The sequence below is a fragment of the Rana temporaria genome, chromosome 3 (genome assembly GCF_905171775.1).
Source record: "Rana temporaria chromosome 3, aRanTem1.1, whole genome shotgun sequence".
NCBI classification, from domain to species: Eukaryota; Metazoa; Chordata; class Amphibia; order Anura; family Ranidae; genus Rana; species Rana temporaria.
The window spans coordinates 193,807,122-193,827,783 of NC_053491.1; positions in this window are offsets into that span (position 1 = coordinate 193,807,122).

Below are 20,662 nucleotides of genomic sequence, written 5' to 3' on the forward strand. Positions count from 1 at the left end.
TGTCCATGCAAATTAGGAAGATTACAGGCATATTTTGAGTTAAATGTTTAGAGGCTGAAAAAAAACCTTCTGGTATTTCTAAACTTTGTACAAAAAATGCTCTATATGAACGTTTTTTAACTCTCGAGACAACAGACTTATTTTTACGCCCAGTGTGCTTGGAGCCTTAGGCCGCGTACACACGATCAGTCCATCCGATGAGAGTGGTCCAAAAGACCGTTCTCATCGGTTAACCGATGAAGCTGACTGATGGTCTGATGTGCCTACACACCGTAGGTTAAATAACCGATCGTGTCAGAACGCGGTGACGTAAAACACAACGACATGCTGAAAGAAACGAAGTTCAATGCTTCCAAGCATGCGTCGACTTGATTCTGAGCATGCGTGGGTTTTTAACCGATGCTTTTGCATACTAACGATCGGTTTTGACCTATCTGTTAGGCGTCCATCGGTTAAATTTTTGACCGATGGGGCCCACACACGATCGGTTTGGACCGATGAAAAGGTCCTTCAGTCCGTTTTCATCAGTTTTGACCGATCGTGTGCCTTAGGGACAGGGGAAAAAAACTTCTGGTTCACGTTTCTAATTGGAACTTACTGGCAGAAAAAAAGTAAAGCTCTCCTAAACTCGTCTAGACTTTGTACAAAAAAAAGCTTGAGCGTTTTTTACTCCCAAGAGAACAGACGTTTTTTTAAGCCCAGTGTGCATGGAGCCTTATGCCTAGTACACACGATCGGTTTTCCTGGCAGGAAAAAAGTCCACCTGGAAAACCGAGGGGATAACCGAGAACCTGATCGGTAACTTTTTCCCCCTACACACGACCGGGTTTCCCGACAGGAAAACTGCCATGAGAGCTTTGGTCGGGAAACCTGGCCATGTGTATGCTCCACCGCAGTCTTTTCCCATAGGAAAACTGCCGACTTAAAAAACGCTGGGAATCCAGGCGCGAAAAAAGAGAGCTGGTTCTCTTTTTTTTCCCAGCAGTTTTCCTGTCGGGAAAACTGCGATGGAGCATACACACGGCCGGGATTCCCGGCCATAAGCTCTCATGGCAGTTTTCCCATCAGGAAAACCGGTCGTGTGTACGAGGCATTACAGTTAGTTCACCTGGCACAATATAAACATATGAATATGATCAGCTCATATTGGAAATGATCTTTTTTAGTGATAGTTTATAAATGTATATGCATATGGCAAACCATTTGCATATTGCATATTGCATATAGATGCTGTGCTTCGGTTCTATAAAAAATGTAGCACAGTAATTGAGTTTTACTGCTACTCTTGGAAGCTTTTAGGTGGATTATCCTGTAATTGAATATCACAGAGCGGTTGTTCAACATAGATGCTGATGGCAGTTTTTGACAGAGCGGGAGAGAGAGAGAATCTGAATATTTTGCACAAAAAGCTTGTAATAAAATGATGCTTTCCGAAAAGGAACTTGCAATAAAGTAACCGCACTGAAAATGCTAAATATTTTCACATCAAAAGCGTTCCCAGTTATTCCTAAACTGTAAACCTATCTTTCAAACAGAGAATGATTGCTGCAATCATAGTGTACTTCTTATCAGACGTTTTACTTTAAATCCGTATGATTCAGGATGCCAACAGAGTACTATAAGATATGTCTTAAGCCCATATTTATTTTATTTTAACACTATAAATATGTATAAAAATAAGCTCAATGTGGTTCTTAATCTTTTTATGTTAATAAAAAATGCTTAGTATCCTGTCATTAATGTACAGATGCTATTAATACATTCATGAAGCAGCATACCAACATTTCCAGAAGAAACATCAAGTGCACTTAATCTGTTATTATGTAAATTACTGGTGATTTTTTTACCCTAAATTTGGTTCTCATGTTAACAGTAATCTTATGTAATCCCAAATGTATGCAAATTCAGATCCAAGAGAATTGGGTGATCTGTCATGACTCATTTTATTACCTCTACTCATGAAAGAACCTGAAAGGATTGAAAGTCTAACTTCTTGAAGTGTTTGCAATTCACTTTCCTTAATTTAAAATTGAAATCTATGCCAAGCAGGGGAAAGGTCCCGATCACCTCCGGAGCGAGGCGAGAGGGGGGCCTCTCCCGCCACCAATAAAAGTGATCTTGCAGAGAATCCGCCGCTGAGACCACTTATATCTGAAAGCGGACCGCCCGCTGAAGAAGAGGATACTGGCGTTATGGCAGCTAGCTGCTGCCATAACAATGATATTCCACCTCAAATAGCCGCTGTATAATGACGGTAAGCGGTCCGTAAGTGGTTAAAGTGTGAGATGTTGGGTATCTATTTACTCTGCGTAACATTATCTTTCAATCTGCAATCACCATTTTATTCCATAGGGTGTCTGGTAAAACAATATATATATATATATATATATATATATATATATATATATATATATATATATATATATATATATGTTTGGGGGTTCTGAGTAATTTTTGAATTTACCCATACCAATGGGTAGTTGGGTAGCACTGTCTTCTGTAAAGGAGTCTTTACAATAATGAAGTTCAGAAACACTAATCTAAATCATCTGATTGGATGAAAATTTCTATATACTTTACCAGAAATTATGAAACCATGAAGGTCCCTAATAAAAAAGGAGGCATATAGGTACATTGGTTCAGTATAGTAAATCAAAAACCACTGCACCTATCCCGCACTTGGCCTCTTATTTAATATCTCATACTTGTACCATGGGAACACATGATTTTTCCATGACTGACATATATAAATAGATGTGGGGTTTCCCGAAGGTAGAAGATTTCATGATTGAATGTTATCATTTCACGTATGCATTTGCTCAAATGTTATCCTCAGTTTGATTTTTACTCATGGTGTATTTACTCTGAATCCTTTAGCGACAATTAGTCAAGAAGACACGGTGTAAGGCCCCTTTCAGACGTCCGCTCCGCCTGTCCGTTATTACAAGTCCGTTAACGGACTTGTAATACATCCCTATGGGATCGCGTCCGTTAGCGGATGGAGCATCCGCTAACGTCCGCGTCCGTCGGGATCCGGTTTTCGGACGGAAGAAAACCCTATTTTTCTTCCGTCCGGCGGAACGGATGCAGACGGACAGACGGTCCGTCTGCATCCGGTTCCCCATAGGGCAGAGCGGAGCTGAGACAGGGCGGTCCCTGCACTGTGTGCGGGGACCGCCCTATCCGCCGACAGCTCAGCGGGGATCCCCGCTGAGCCGACGGAGACACACGGAGCGGACCCAGAAACGGTCCGCTCCGTGTGAAAGAGCCCTAAAAGAAATTCAGAAAAATAAAATCTCTGTGCTTCATAAAATGTTTATTCCTTTTTTACCAGGGGAAATTCTAAAGGCACCGATTTAAATAAATAGATACAGTAGCAATGGGCAAAGCCAATGAATAATCAATGATTTAAGGTAGTGTTTCTGGAGCTGTAGAATTGGTATTGCATGAAATGATAGTCTTTAATGTCTGAAACTCTGTTTCAATACAGCTTATTGTTTTATGGTTAGCTGTGTTCAATTAAATCCTAGAGAGGAAAGAGGAGGCTGGTTAATGCACATGAATAAGAATCTTTACAATCCATGATGACCTTTAATGCAAAGAAAATTTATTATTTATAAGGCCGGCAGGCGGGGAGGAGAGCATTGTTATGCAGACAGTTAAATAAAAGACAGTTTAACTGCACAGCTCTGTGATCATTATAAAGCTGAATCCCCAGTGGGATTACATTCAACTAACTAAAGAAAAGATATTGCATCTTTGAAGCTTAAACCTTGTCTGCTGTGAATGTAGCTTTTTGACATTGTCAAATATTATTACTTTACATCATTATTGCATTTAGGTTCTATCACCAAGAAAATGCTTCTTTACATTAGATAGATATAAGACTAGACATGGGAGATATCTGCCTATCCTTATGTGACATGATCCTTTCCTGATGCAGACAGCAGAACATGTGTAGAGCATCTCACTCTTATCTACGTACAGTAGAAAAGTAAAGAACTGACCTTGTTCAGAGGGAGTTTTCACAATAAAGGGCCGTACACTCGGGCCGAATATCAGGCGGCATCGCCGGGTTCAATAAAAAATGTCTGTGTACGTCAGCTGGTCCAACAGAAGCCGGCCATTCGGCCGACTTCTGTTGAAGGGGCATGACTGAAAAGGGTCTGCCAATCAGCACCTGATCATCTCCCTCAGCCAATGGCTAAGAGCACTGACCAGTGTGTTCTGGCAGGAGGCAGTCCCCTTGTCAGAACACAATAGCTCAGCGGGGGAGATCGCTGTACTAACATCGGATTGTTATTACAGCAACTCCTCCTGAGCTCTTCAGTTTTTTTCTTCAGCCCACTGGGTTGAATGAAAAAAACTACTAGTGGGACTAGGAAAATGCCTCTCTGCTTTTATCAGGTCACCCATAGCTAGCTATCAGAACTCCAGTCAAACTGCTAAATTCACATCTTAAGTATATTTTCATTATAGTCCCCCGAAAATAGGAATGTCATTTTTTTGTAATTAATAACCTGGCAGAGGTTCTAAGTCTTCCACATTTTACTCAAAAAAAGTGTTTTATTGCAGTGTGTGTCCCGAGTTGAGAGATTTCCAATCCCTCTCCATGTCAACAGGAAGCAAATGGAGATCTTCCTAATGGGGTTCATATAAAAACCAGACAGAGGTTCTTTCACTGCCCCTCCCTATCCAACAATTTTGGCTGAAGCTTTGTTAATGTAAATACACTTTCACTGCTTATTATTAAAAAAAAACAAAACAACGAAATACAGTAGGAAATATATCTTGTATAACCTTCTTAATTTCATTTAGGGGGTTACATTAGTCAGCTAATTACTATTAGTCCAGGATTATTGTGGATTTAAGCTGCTGATCACAGAGTTTTTAAGAGCTCTAGTCTAATTAAAATGCAGGATGTTGTACTAACAATGAAGCGCTGTTAAAATAATTACCTACTATCAATTAACTTTCTGTAAAATAACCTCAACTATACAGAATACTGTGCACTATTTATATATATATATATATATATATATATATATATATATATATATAAAGTTTGGTTTATAAACTTATAAACAATAAATAACAACTGGGCAAAATCCATGATAGTTTCCCAATAAATATGCCTAAATTAAAAACAGGCATTGCTTTTAGGATATTTGGTACAATAGGCCTCCACTGAATAGATGTTAATAGAGAATTACTCATGCCTGGGGCACCATAGCAGGGACATTCACTATATCAGTGGCAGTTCCATCATTCAGTAAAGTTCGAGTCATCAGATGGTCCTTATACTGGTTTGCACATGTTATAAAATGATTGATTGTGGACAGGTTCGAGGTTGGTTAACAGAATTTTGCTAATTACCTCCACCAATCAATTCAATCAGCTTCAAAAATGAAATTGTCAGTGACTAAATAGGTCACCCTAAAGCAAGTGGTATCCTGACTGGAAAATCTTTTGGTTATAGCTATAATTCAGCTGTTTCTGAATGCTGGAAAAGCACTGGTTCAGTGTACTTGCTTGCATTATTTTAGCTCATGAACAGTGTGAAAGCAGTATTTACAATTGGTAATGAGCAGTAGAAAAGAACCATGAAAGAATGAATATTCTGCAAAAAACACTACTGAAATTAAATTTTCCTTATCCATTGAAACCCTACAGCAATCCAGTAAATACTATATTAAAATATGCAAGATCTTTGTAAATACATTAAAAAGTATACTCAGTAACTTTTAATTACCTTAATCCTTAAAACTTGTTTTGGTACAAATCCAATACTGCTCAGTAATTATTAAAGGCAATTTCAAAGCAGTAAATGCAGTAGAGCATTACTTCTTTAGATTAATGTCTTCATTCATATGCATATTAATGGTTGCCATGATTGGCCAAGCTTTTAAATTTCTCCTCTAGAAAGTTTGTTATTATTCAACTATTAACATTATCCTAGTACCCATTTATAATTTAAAGTGAATGTAAAGCCAAAACCTTGAGGCCTTGTACAGACGAGTGGACGTGTCTGATGAAAACGGTCCGCGGACCGTTTTCATCGGACATGTCTTGCTAGCAGATTTTGGTCTGATGGTTGTACACACCATCAAACCAAAATCCCAGCGGACAGACAGCGCGGTGATGACGTGGTGACGACGATGACGCGGCGACGTGCACGAACCCAGAAGTTCAATGCTTCCACGCATGCGTCGAATCACTTTGACGCCATGCGCGGGTTCTCGGGCCAGCGGACATGTCCGATGAGTCGTACTGACCGTCGGACATGTCCGACGGACAGGCTTCCAGCGGACATGTTTCTTAGCATGCTAAGAAACATTTGTCCGCTGGAAACCTGTCCGGTCGGCCGGAAAATTGTCCGGTCGGCCCTACACACGACCGGACATGTCCGTGGAAACTGGTCCGCGGACCAGTTTCAGCGGACATGTTCGGTCGTGTGTACGAGGCCTTAGGTCTCATTTACATTTTCCTTCCATGTGATTGGGCATTATTTGCAAAGTGAAGATTTACCTAATTTACTAAGCTCCGGAGCAACTGCACTTGCAACGGCAGAGGTACAGAAAGATGACCCCCCAAGTAGGGGAAAGGATACTTTCAGCTAATGGGTGACGTGTGTCAAGAAAGGAGTGATAGGAATTAATTATTGGATGCCTGAGATGCAAGGTCAATCTTCTGCTGGAAGACCTCAGTATGCAGTGGTAAAAGCAGGACATGGATGGCATTTATGCTTTTCTCCTGAACTGCAGGTCAGCAAAAATAAATGGTCCTCCAACACCACAATTTCTACCTGCTCTAGTTTCTGCATTTCTATCCAGCTACCTCTGCCATGGCAGGTTCCCCTTCTTCACCCCAAAACCGCAGCTCCTCTGCACACCCCCCCTCATTTTTGCCAAACCCTTGCCTTTCCCACTTGTTCTGTTGATCCTTCCCAGTTCCCACTCTTCCTCTCCTTCCCTGTTTACTATAATTTGTAAAAAAAAATGTTGACTGAGGCCTCCTCCTCCTTTTTTTCTCCACCCACTGGTTTGACTGACTGCCATCTATCCAGTATGTTATTTCATTGGCCAAATAATGCAGCCACTGTTCTTGTTTAATGCGTTCTCGTATTATTAAAACATATATATAGTTTTGCCTGATGAGTGATTGCAATATATTGCAAATAATGAACAAAAATGTTTTTGCAAATGCATCTTATTGTTTTCTTTTTCCAGTTCCAGGAAATTTTTCACTGCAGCACAAAGTGGGATACTTTTTCATTCATATGGGGGATGATGCGTCCATTCTCACAGAATGATAGTATACCACACATGAAAGAAAAATACATCTCGACCCGGATTCAGATACAATTGTGTATCTTTAGGCGGTCGTAGCGTATACGCCGCCGTAACTTTGAAAGGCGAGTATGGTATTCAGAAAGATTATGCGCCTGAAGTTACGGCGGCGTAGCGTATAAGGGCCGACGTAAGCCCGCCTAATTCAAATGTTGAAGATGTGGGCGTGTTTTATGTAAATAAAGTGTGACCCCACGTAAATGACGTTTGTAACGAATGGCGCATGCGCCGTTCGTTAACGTATCCCAGTGCGCATGCTCCAAATTACACCGCAAAGCCTCATTGGTTTTGACGTGAACGTAACTTACGCAAAGCCCTATTCGCGAACGACTTATGCAAACAACGTAAACGACGCAAAATTTGACGCTGGCCCGACGTCCATACCTAACATTGGCTACGCCTCATATAGCAGGGGTAACTTTACGCCGGAAAAAGCCTTAAGTAAACGACGTAAAAAAATGCCCCGGTCGAACGTACGTTTCTGAATCGGCGTATCTACCTAATTTACATATTCTACGCGTAAATCTCCAGAAGCGCCACCTAGCGGCCAGCGTAAATATGCAACTAAGATACGACGGCGTAAGAGAATTACGTCAGTCGTATCTTAGCCAAATTTCGGCGTATCTTGCTTTCTGAATACAGAAAGAAGATACGCCGGTGCATCCTAGAATTTACACGGCGTATCAATAGATACGCCAACGTAAATTCTTTCTGAATCCAGGCCCTCATATTTTCATCCATGTGATATAATGCAATCATGGGATAGCACAAAGGGATATAGTAATAAAGAGACACCAAACAATCAATCATTTTCACACATATTTATTTATTTTGGCAATTTAAATGGCCACGGTGTTATCCAAGAGGTAAGCTGAAATAACTCACATTTAAATGAATATGAAGCCATCCTGGCTAAAACACATTAATCAAAATTACACTGTGTCCCTCCAGACAATGCTGGACGACTACTCCCCCACTGAAAAACACCATGACTTCTCAGAAATAGGGAGGGTGGGTGGGCGTCACGGTCCGGTCCAAACGATAAGTGAATCAACCGCTCCAGCTCCTTTTATCTGCTCTCTCCACACAGGCTTTACACCTGCCAATTATAACCAATCTGCTGCCTGCCATTGCCGACCAATCCTATGGCTGTTGCTGCCCAGGGATACCGCTGAAGCCAATGGCAACCTGTGAATAGAAAACAGGGACAGAGATCTACAGACCTCTTTGAGCTAATACATAATGGGCCCAGCATATTGCTGTGACCTTGCATTTTCAAAGAAAGGCAGCCTTACCTCACACGAATGAAAAATACACTTCTCTTTTTCATCTGTGTGGGGTAATGCATCAACTTTCAAACAATGGCAGCCTTACCTCACATGGAAGAAAAAGACATCTCATATTTTCATCTGTGTGGTGTAAGGCGTCCATTCTCAAAGAATGGCAGCCTTACCTCACACTAATGAATAGTACATTTCTCTTTTTAATCCATGTGGGGTAATGCATCTATTTTCGAAGAATGACAGCCTCACCTCATCTCATATTCTCACCCATGTGGTGTAATACATCTGTAGCAAACCCCCGTTGGTTTAGATTGTCCTGTTCCCCAAACTCAGTGCACTCAAAGCCAGGCGCACAAGATTTTCTCCTTTCTCACTGGCTCCAAAAACAGTCCAGAGGTGTCTTTTGTAATTTTATTGCTGGGTTGAACTTGGATGGGTGAGGGGGATACATAGGGTACCTGCAAAAGGGCCAGCTTGACTGAGGACACCTCTCTTATTCTGGCAGAAAGCTTTCACAGCATTCCCTAATGACTGGGAAAGTGCCTAGGATTTGCTTTTGAAGAACGGAGAACTGCCCACAGTCACTAGGGCTTAGCACATAGATCGGTGCTCACAATGCCACAGGATCATCAGTTGCCTCCTTCTGATATCCACTGGGTGCTCATCAGTGAGGGAGATGCAGACTTATGATACCGCAGGACAGCTGGATATGCTTCCCCCAATCTCCACAAGTTTCCTCCGGTGAGCTTCTCCAGAGCTTAATAAAAATCCCAGACTTTGGAAAATAGACCCCCCCAGTTTAGACTACGGCTGGAATCTCTATGACCTACAGACAGCGTCTCCAGCAGACTGCCCTACGGGGCAGAACCCCTTAGACAGGGGGCTCCTCTGGCAGGTTTGGACCCAGGATTCACACACTCTGCTCCAGGCTACAGACTATTGAGAGGCTCCTCAGCCACCTACTAAGCATGCATCCCCAGGCATTGTCTAGGTCCCTATATATATTCAGGCAGTCTTTTTATTCTTCCTCCCACTGTGCTTCTAGAATTCCCAAAAATGCAGAGGGATGCAATCAGACCAGCAACCTGTGAAATATTGAGCAGACTGGAACAATCAACCCCTGATTCACTGATTCCAGAGAAGCTAAACTAAATTTACCTAGCAACTGACACCAACTAGGAGGGTGCTACACATTGATCCTTATAAAATGGCAGCCTTACCACACACAGGTGAAAACTACACTTCTCTATTTCATCTATGTGGGGCAATGTGTCCATTTTTAGAGAAAGGCAGCCTTACCTCACACGGAAAAAAAACACAGCTCAAATTTTCATCCATATGGTTTAATGCATCCATTCTCAGAATATGGCAGCTTTTCCTCACATGGGTGAAAAGGACACAACTGCTACAATAAAAAGAGAGCAATAAACCACAACAAATTATTTTGAAAAACTTTATTATATTCTTTATTTTTAAGCACATAGACAGTAGAAAAAATTCAAAGGCAACTGCTATTAGGTGGAATTTAACTATACATATTCATCTTGTCAAAACACTCGACCCTCTGGGGAAACAAAGAAATTGATTTTGAATGTTCATGACATGAGAACTAAATGATAAGACCATAAACTGAACATCCTGAGCAGGGTTTGGAGGTTTAGGTTCAAAGCAGCCTCTTTCTGTTTCAAGTAGAAAATTGTGTAGAACATGGCAGGCCACCATTTTCCACATCCATTTATATGGAGAAAAGAAGTACATGCACATTCCACAACTCAACAAGCACAGATCAGTCGCTAGTTAAATATTTTCATTTTGTGGCTAAATCCATGCCCAATTGTAGGGCCACTTCAAGTTCTCTGCAAATCCAAACACCTCATTTGCTACAATGACAAGTGGTAGACTTGGCTCCATCGTGCATGGAAATGGCCTCTTTTGGGGAAATCCTGAGATAACCTTCATATAGCTCCATTGCTGACTCTTGCAAGGTTCTGGAATCTCCCTGACTTCTATAAGCTCCAGCATCAGTAGAAATAAAAAGGAGATGGGCATTCGCCAATCTTAATAGGACAAAAGAAAATTATTTCTTGTAATTGAGATACTTAGATCCATGTATAAACACAAACACACACACACACATATATTTTTTTATTTTTCAAATTTTAGTAATGGTACATAATAACATACCTGAGTGTGACCAGAAGATGTTATTCAGGGGATTTATTCATCCTCATGTTGGTGTCCATGTGGGAGAATCTTGTTTAAAGCCGCTTAAGGTCATCAAAAATGGCAACAGGCATCAGCGTAAAATTAAAAAGTTTGTCTGGGTATTAAACTGTAAGAAAAGTGGTTCTAAAGTCACAAATCACAATTCACAAATCCTGGAATCCCCACTGTTACAGAAAGATATACTGTGCAGTATCTGTTTTTTGTAAAGTATGCAGCAAAATACCTTATTTCAGAGTGCCGCTGTGCACTCACATGACCTCCCGGCGCTGAGCTTCCTCAACCTGAGGACTACAGTGGGAGGAGCAGAGATTCCCTTCTGACGTCAGTCAGGAGGAAAGGAGGAGAGCGGAAGGAGGTCACGTGAGCACACAGCAGTGCTCTGAAATGAGGTAATTTGCTGCATAATTTTTAAAACACAGATACTACACAGTATATCTTTCTGTAACAGTGGGGCTTCCAGCATTTGAGATTAGTTATTTTACTGCAAAGATTTTGCAAATAATTGTGGGAAAAAATGACAACTTCAAAAAACTCACAATGCCTCTTACTAAATACCTTGGAATGTCTACTTTCCAAAAAAGGGTAATTTGGGGGGAATTTGTACTTTTCTGGCTTATTAGGGGCTCAAGAAATGAGATGGGCCGTCAGTACATCAGGTGTGATACATTTTCAGAGATTGGCAAAATGGCTTGTGAACTCTAAAACTTTCACAAAGACCAAATAATATGCACCGATTTGGGTTATTTTTTTATCAAAGATATGTAGCAGTATAAATTTTGGCCAAAATGTATGAAGAAAAATTACTAATTTGCAAAATGTTATAACAGAAACAAAGATTTTTTTATTTTTTTTTACCGAATTTTTGGTCTTTTTACTTTTATAGCACAAAAAAATTAAACCCAGAGGTAATTAAATACAACCAAAAGAAAGCTCTATTTGTGTGACAAAATGGACACAATTTTCATATAGGTACAGTGTTGCATGGCTAGTAATTGTCATTCAAAATGTGAGAGCACCGAAAGCTGAAAATTGGTCTGGTTAGGAAGGGGGTTTAAGTGCCCAGTGGGTAAGTAGTTAAAGGAATAGAATCTTTTTTTTTTTTTTTTTTGGTTTACAGCCGCACAAAAGGCTTCTATTTATTATGAAAAGTGATATTTTGCCTGAAAAGGTGAACTTAGCATTTAACAAAAAACATTGATTCTCCAGTATATGAGAACCTTTAGAGCAGGGGTCTCAAACTGACAACACCTCCAGCTGTTGCGGAAACTACAAGTCCCATCATGCCTGAAGGAGTCATGCCTGTAACTGTTAGCATTGCAATGCCTCATGGGACTTGTAGTTTTGCAACAGCTGGAAGGCCGCCAGTTTGAAACCCCTGCTTTAGAGCATTGCTATATAATAGCAAACAATAGCACTGGACCACTTTGACGGAGTATATTTTTGTAGGTGTTGTCCACTTTAGCAAGTAAAGTGTATCTAAACCCAAAATCAAACTCATAATATATTGCAGATTACTAATCTTTGATGTGGTGGCTGCATTTGTATACACAATCATATAGTGCACTGCTAAAAAAAAAAAAAAAACATTCTGGGCTGCTCATATTATCTATAAAACATGTACTAAGTATAAGCTAAAGTTGAGAGTGTCACAGTGACAGGATAGAGAGCATCTGCTTGCCCTATTCTTAATCCACTTACTCTCCGTCATCACCTAAAAGGGACTGCAAGATAAAGCACAAATGACTTGTGTCATAATGGTATTTCATTTATCCTGTTATTGACTCAGCCTATAAGAGAACTGCTGGAGAAGTTAGGAAAATATGCAAATGAACGACCAGGCAAACAGAGAACATTTTCTCTCTCCTAGAACGCAAGGCTTTTGTTGGAGTTTGAAAACAGATAAATTATACAATATTGCATTAAAGGTAAAATAAGTGCTTAACAGAAGCTTAATTGTGCTGTACAAGAAAGAAGTAGTTTGCAGTGATTACATATAGACATAGAAATTGCACATAAAGGCTGACTTCGCAGTACTACGCTGTGGTAACACGCGGTAAATCGCTAGTTTTAGTGCTTGTTACCACTATTCACAGTAACCCATGGCATTCTACTTGTCTTCTGCAACGACCTTAACCACTTCCCACCTGGCCTATAGCAGAATGACAGCCGGGCGGTGGTTCAGTTATCCTAACTGGGCGTCATTTGACGTCCAGCAGGATAACATCTCCGTGTGCACCTCACTCTGACACACCGCATCAATCGTGGTAATGAGCCTTTGATGGAGACTTCTAACCACATGATCAGCTGTGACCAATCACAGCTGATTACAGCGTGAACCAGGAAGTGCCGGTAAATGGCTTTCCTCAAGTCGCTCTGACAGGGAGAAGGGGGGTCTGTGCTGATAATCCACACATTGATTCTTGGCACAGCCCCATCAGATGTGCCCCAACAATGCCAATCAGTGCCCATCAGCTGCCAGTCAGTGCCCATTAGTAACACCTGTCAGTACCTCATCATCAGTGCTGCCTATCAGTGCCATTTATTAGTGTCCATCATTGCCACCTGTCAGTGCCAATCGGTGCCACCTGTCATTGCCCATCACTTCTGCCTGTCAGTGCCTATCAGTGCCACCTGTCAGTGCCCATCAGTGCCACCTATCAGTGCCCATCAGTGCTGCATATTGTTGCCCACCAGTGCTGCATATTAGTGCCACCTATCAGTGCCCATAAATTCTACATATCAGTGCCTCCTCATCAGTGCCGCCTAATCAGTGCCCATCATTACCGCCTCATCAGTGCCCGTCAGTGAAGGCGAAAACAACATTTTATAACAAAAACAAAGAAAAATGTTGGTCTTTTTTAGTTTGTTTAGCAAAAATTAAAAACCCCAGTGGTGATCAAATACATCAAAATAAATCTCTATTTGTGGGACGAAAGGATACAAATTTAGTTTGGGTACAGTGTAGCATGACTGCGCAATTGTCATTCAAAATCAACAGCGCTGAAAGCTGAAAATGATCCTGGACAGGAAGGGGCGAAAGTGTCTGGTATTGAAGTGGTTAAAGTAGATAACTCAACGCCAAGCTCACTATATGGACAAAATGTTACATAGTTACATAGTTAGTCTAACACAAGACTATCTAGTTCAAACAATAAAAAGGAAAACAAAAAAACAAACTAACAAACAAAAACTGTGTATTTGTATACACGGTGCTCATAATCATCCTTAATTGCCATTTCTCAAGAGAGAACACATTCAGTTCAACTAATCGTTGCTCATAGCGGAGCTCCTCCAATGTTTCTTATAAGTTGGTTTCTCCAGTTTTCCAATATATTTTTGTGAACTGGTGCCCAAAACTGAACTGCATATTCCAGATAAGGTCTTACTAATAACTATGGAGTCTTTACGTCTTTTAATATAAGAAACAGTTTTTCTTGCTTTTAGAAACTGCAGCTTGGCATTGGATGCAATTATTGAGTTAACGATCTACCAGAACATCCAAATCCTTACCAACCATTGACTACCCAAATTGTACCTCTCCTAGAGAATGTACAATGCATGCTTGTTTTTAGCCTCCAAGTCCATAACTGCATATCCTGTAAGGTTGTTGTTCAATACATAAAATGGTCATAAAAGAACAGATGGGCCCCAAAACAGATGAACAGGAGAAGTTGGTAACAAATGACAGGAAAAAGACAGATATATTAAAATATTTTTTAAATTTCCAGATGAAAGAGATGGCTTTGATAGTTATAACAGTAATGCTAATGACATATCACCAAAGGAATCTCTGCGACTGACAGAAAACCAGGTACAAAAGAAACTAATGAAACCTATTGTAAACAAATAATCATGTTCAGATGGCTTACACCCATGAATCCTTAGGGAATTTAGCTTGCTTATGGCCAAGCCACTATTGCTAATTTTTAAAAACACCTTACTTACTGGAATGGTACCAACTGATTGGCCTAAAGCAAATATGGTGCCAATTTACAAAAAATAGATCAAGATATATACAAGGAAACTACAGACCACTCAGCCTAAGGTCAATATTAAGGTATTTAAGGGAATGGTAAGTGACTCTCTTCAGAAATTTGTCTGCAATAAAGGTATCATGAGTGACAACCATCATGGATTTATAAAAGATTGTTCTTGTCAGACCAACCTATTATCTTTCTATGAGGACAATGTGAAAATGAATGGAGGAAGCCCAGTGGATGTATTTTATCTAGATTTTGCAAAAGCATTTGAGCATTTTGAAATGTAGACACAAAAAACTACAGACCAGTAATCCTAAAATCAATAGTATGTAATGTATTTGAGGGAATGGTAAGGGACTATATTCAGAAGATTGTATGCGATAAAAGTATCATAAGTGACAACCATCATGGGTTTATGAAAAGTTCTTGTCAGACCAATCTAATATAATTCTGTGAGAAAGTAATTGAAAATGGATGGTGTATGGACAGAGTTTATTTAGGTCAAAAGCAGTTCATACTGTACTTCATACATGTTTAAACTATAAAATAAGGTCTGTTGGAATTGATGAAATTGTATGTAAACATGAATTTCATAAAAGGGTCCAGGTAAATGACTCATTCTCTGAATGGCCTACATTTGTAAGTATTGTGGCCCGGGGGTTCTGTCTGGGGGTCAATGCTGTTCCACTTATAAATGATATAGAAGTTGGAATCAAGATTACGTTTATTTAAAACATTTTGAGTTTAAACTTAAGTTTAAAAATTAAGTTTAATTTCAATGTTTGCTAATTAAATCAAATTATGCAGGGAAGTAACTTTGGTACATGATGTGGCATCACTATAGGAAGACCTTGCTAAAATAGGGGGTTTGACAGCTACATGGAAGATGAGGTTTAATAGTGAGAAATGTAAAGGTACATAAATTACGGAATCTACCATACAACCGAATATTTGTATTTCCGTACGATCAATTTCTACAGGATCAATGAAATCCATCCAAAAAATATATTTTACGTCATAAGCTTACCGTGGTTGATGATTATAGCCTAAAATTTGCATAAAATGACAAGTCCCTCAATGGTGGAGTGGGTATGTGAAATAAATGAGATGCAATCTCTTGAACAAATTTGTATTATTATGTTATTATACGGGATTTATATAGCGCCAACAGTTTACGCATCACTTTACAACTTGAGGGTAGACAGTACAAATACAATACACTTTAATACAGTAGGAATCAGAGGGCATGCTCCTTAGAGCTTACAATCTAAGAGCAAATGACCTTGGTAGAAGAGAACTCAGTAGAACAAGCTCCAAGAATATGGCAACAATTGGAAAAATTCAGAACCTCTGCAATATTTTCCCAATATTTATGAGTAAAATTTAAACCTTTTTTTCCCCCTTTTCTCCTCTTCTCTCTTTTCATTTTCCTCCCTCTTTTTTTGTTGTTTGTTTTATGTCTTGTTTTGATGTTAATTTTTTTTGAGATATGTTTGTCGATTTGACCTTTCATGTATATGGGTAATATTATTTAAAATTGTTTCATGAATTAAAAAATAACAAAACAGTAAAGTTAGCCCAATTTTTTTGTATAATGTGAAAGATTATGTTATGCAGAGTAAATAGATACCTAACATATCACGCTTTAAAATTGCACACACTCATGGTGCCAAACTTCAGTACTTAAAAATCTCCATAGGCAACGCTTTAAACTTTTTCATGTAATGTCCCCCTGTGGCTGTGCTTTATAAAAAAAAAATTTGTGTTGAAGTGAATTGCGCTAACTTTTAAAAATAAGTAAATATGTAAATATATACATTTCCACTGCAAATCCTGTGAACCTTGTGCTCTAAAAATAAATAGGGTATCTACAGTTCCTTATAGATTAATAATCAAATAATACATCAACAAATTATTACAACAATGTATAATGTGCATGAAGTGCAAAAAAATTCCCGAAAAAGTGCAATGTGCAAAAAAGCTATGTCATATAGTTCATTAGTTCTGTCAACCAAGTGAATAACTGCAATTGCATTCCACAGATCCAAATATATGTAAATTTAGCCACAAAAAAAAAAAAAATGAAAAGAAGCAAAAAAACAAGGAGTCCTATGTGAATAGTTCCTTTCAAAGGTGACCTGCTGTGTTTTCACCTTCACCACATTTGTGCCTACACCGTCACCAGATAAATTGTCCATTCACCAGATGGATTAGGTAATATGCCTTTGGTTCATATGGATAACCACTCCTTACATATTTACTTATTTTAAAAAGTTAGCACAATTCACTTCAACACATTATTTCCATTCAACCTATAGGGTTGCATGTTCCACTTAATTGCAGCAAAAACATAAAAAAGAATATTAATAGAATCTTGGCGCCGGTAACATACAATTTTTTTTCAAAATATATACCTGTTTACAGAGCACAGGTCGGGCGCTCACGTGACCCGCAGGCTCTCTTCTCTCTTGCAAGACAGCTGCAGTGGGTGGGGACGCCTCTCTACCACCTCGTAGCACCGTTAGCTTGTATTGTTGCCATAACAATGGTCAGCGACGGAGGAACATCCCGCCCTGTTTTTATGGCAACGAAGATCTCGCACATGCGCAGTTAAACGGCGCTCGTAGCGCCATTAGTTTGTATTGTTATCATGACAACGGGCGGCGACGGAGGAACGTCCCGCCCCGTTGTTATGGCAACAAAGATTTTGCGCATGCGCAGTTAAATGGCGCTTGTAGCACTGTAATGCCCACAGACTCCTGGGAAATGATGACACTCATTCCTCAGAAGGCCAGACGAGTTAGGAAGGGAAGTAGGTCTACCGCGGACTTGGTGTTTTTTTTTACATTTTTTTATATTAAAGGGAATCTAGTGATAAGAAGTTTGTTTTTAGGGTCGACCTCTGCTTTAACAACCACTTTGAGAGGAGATATGATTACAATGTACAAATACAAATACTTTAAACACTTTACTCCAAAGTTCCTAAAGAGGTCACGCAGCCACAACTTGAGGTTAGAAGAAAAGAGGTTTAACCTTAGATTGCAGAAACGGTTCTTTACCGTTAGGCAACAAAAATAGGAGCTCCTCTATCGGGAAGTAATACTAGCTGTGTGTGTCAATAACTTCAAAAACCTTTAATGCCCTGTACACATGATCGGTTCATCCAATGAAAACGGTCTGATGGATTTTTTCATCAGATATCCGATGAAGCTGACTTTCATCAGTCGTGCCTACACACCATCGGTTAAAAAACCGATCATGTCAGAATGCGGTGATGTAAAACACAACGACGTGCTGAGAAAAATGAAGTTCAATGATTCCAAGCATGCGTCGACTTGATTCTGAGCATGCATGGATTTTTAACCGATGGGCGATCGTTTTTTTCTATCATTTTTTTAACCATCAGATAATTTTAAAACAAGTTCCTAATTTTTTCACCGATTGATAAAAAAACTATTGGGCCCACACATGATCGGTTCGTCTGATGAAAAAGGTCCAGACCGTTTTCATCAGACGAACCGATCGTGTGTACGCGGCATTAGATGTCTTCCTCAGGAAGCATAATATATGGGTTATGGGAATTATTAGAGAATAAAAATGTTTTTCAACCTTATAAACTATAGTATGTAACTGTGACTTAGGCCTCGTACACACGAGTGATCTTATAATGTTTGTTTTCCTTCTGTGGCTCCTACAGGAGTGGTTGGATCTTTTTGAGGTGGTGGAACTTCAGAATCATTTACAAGAATGTCCTGCACGAATATTTAAATGACCCTGCACATTTTTATGTGCAAGTTGATCCGTGGCTGCGAGGGTGAGACATTTTTTCAATAAGCGCTGTAACCTTTATTAATCTATCCATTTATTGTTAACCTCAATTATTGAATTTTTTGATTATCTAAATAATATGTACATTATGTTTTTGAAGCATTTGTATTCTTTAAGTATACTAATGGGTTGTCCATCTATTATGTTCTTTGTAAAATTTCAGTATGACCTGCTCTTACGTCAAAAGAAACTTCTGGAGAAGCTCATATGAGCGTAACTAGTAGAGTCACTCTACGGCAGCTGTTTATACCTATGGCTCAAGTCATGCTATCAACATGGATGGTCTATTACTGTTTGCTTTGTATATTTTATTCTTTTCATTAAACATGTATACATTTTAATACTTGTGTATTTCTATATTCTTTAAACTGAACACCGTTAAAAAATCCCTGGGTTTAAAAACCCATCTCTGTCCTTTTCCTTTTTGCATTATTATAATGGGATAAGGTAATCTTGATTTGAATGTTTATGTCCCATATCATACAATTTCTTTTTTACACACTTTGTTATATTTCTTGTAACATGAACAAATGATAATAGTATTCCTTCATCTTTAAATTTTTAAATACCTTTTTATCATTCTTTATGGCTTTTTTAACATTGTGCATGAGCCACATAGTTTTTACTTTTGATCATTTAAAAATATTGCTCATGGGAATATATTTTGCAGTGTGTTTGCATACAGTTGATTTGAAACATTCCCATTTCTGTTCTGTGTTCTTTGATGACAATATTGCCTCCCAAACGAAGTCTTGGTGAATAGTCTTCAATCTTGGAAAATTTGCTCTTCTATAATTGTTTTTTTGTCTTTTCAGTATGTGCTTGTTTACTTCTTACATTAGATGAAACCCTGTTATAGTCACTGCTACCCAGATATTCTTTTATTTGAACATTAGTAATAGGCTCCACATTTTTTAAGATTACCAGGTCCAGCAGAGCATCATTTCTAGTTGGGGCTTCCATAAACTGTACAATAAAATTGTCTTGTAGCAGGTTTGTACATTTCTACCCTTTTACTGTTCCAGAAATGCCATTACTCCATTTATTTTCAGGGTAGTTAAAATCTTCCAGTATGACCGCTGTTCCATTCCTTGCTGCTCGTTCTATCTGTGCAAAAAGTTGAGCATTACCTCCTCAATAACAAAGGTGGGACTGTAAAAAAATCCAATATTTAAATTTAAAAAATTCACACCCATGTACAGCTCCACCCATATTGTCTCAGCGTCATCACAATCTCCATAAAAAAAGTCCTCTTTCACACTCACTTTAGATCACTTTTCACAGACACAACCACCTACTTGTTTTACAATTTTTCTCTGAAAGAGAGTATAGCCAGAAATAATAATAGCTTAATTATATGAAACATGAAGCCAAGATTCAGCAATACCAATTAAATAATAGTTCCTTCATGCACCAAAGCTTCCGACAAGCTATCTCACCAAAACTGAAATTTCCTTTGCAGGGAGTGCTTAAAATTTGAGTGTATCTTCTGGGTGCCGACTGAGAAAATCTGTGAACTAATCATAAAAGCAGGAACTAAGATTTCTGGCAACATTCTGTACACAAACAGTGTACATTTCAACATGGCTTTTGTAGCAATTGTATATTCTAATATACATTAATATAATATATATTTATTTTTATTATATGTTTTTCCACATAAGTTAAGTTTATCCTTAAAATACTTCTCCAGCCTTCTTATAAAGTTTTGAGTTTCTAATGTCTGCGTTTATTCTGAGTCAGTGATTTAGAAAGCATTGAAGCCAAGTAACCATTGGTTTTCAAAAAAAATACAAAATTAAAAGAGCACACAAACCCAGTGCGATAAAAGACTATACATTTTTTGGTATAGGTAGAGGTTTTCCCAGGGCAGCAGGGATGCCACTCTGTTACCTTCTTGAAGTGGGACTTTCGCTTTTTGATCAACAGCAACAACTGGACTACTTGACATCTTGCCACACTGCAGGCCACGGTAAAGGACTGCATTGTGGACCAA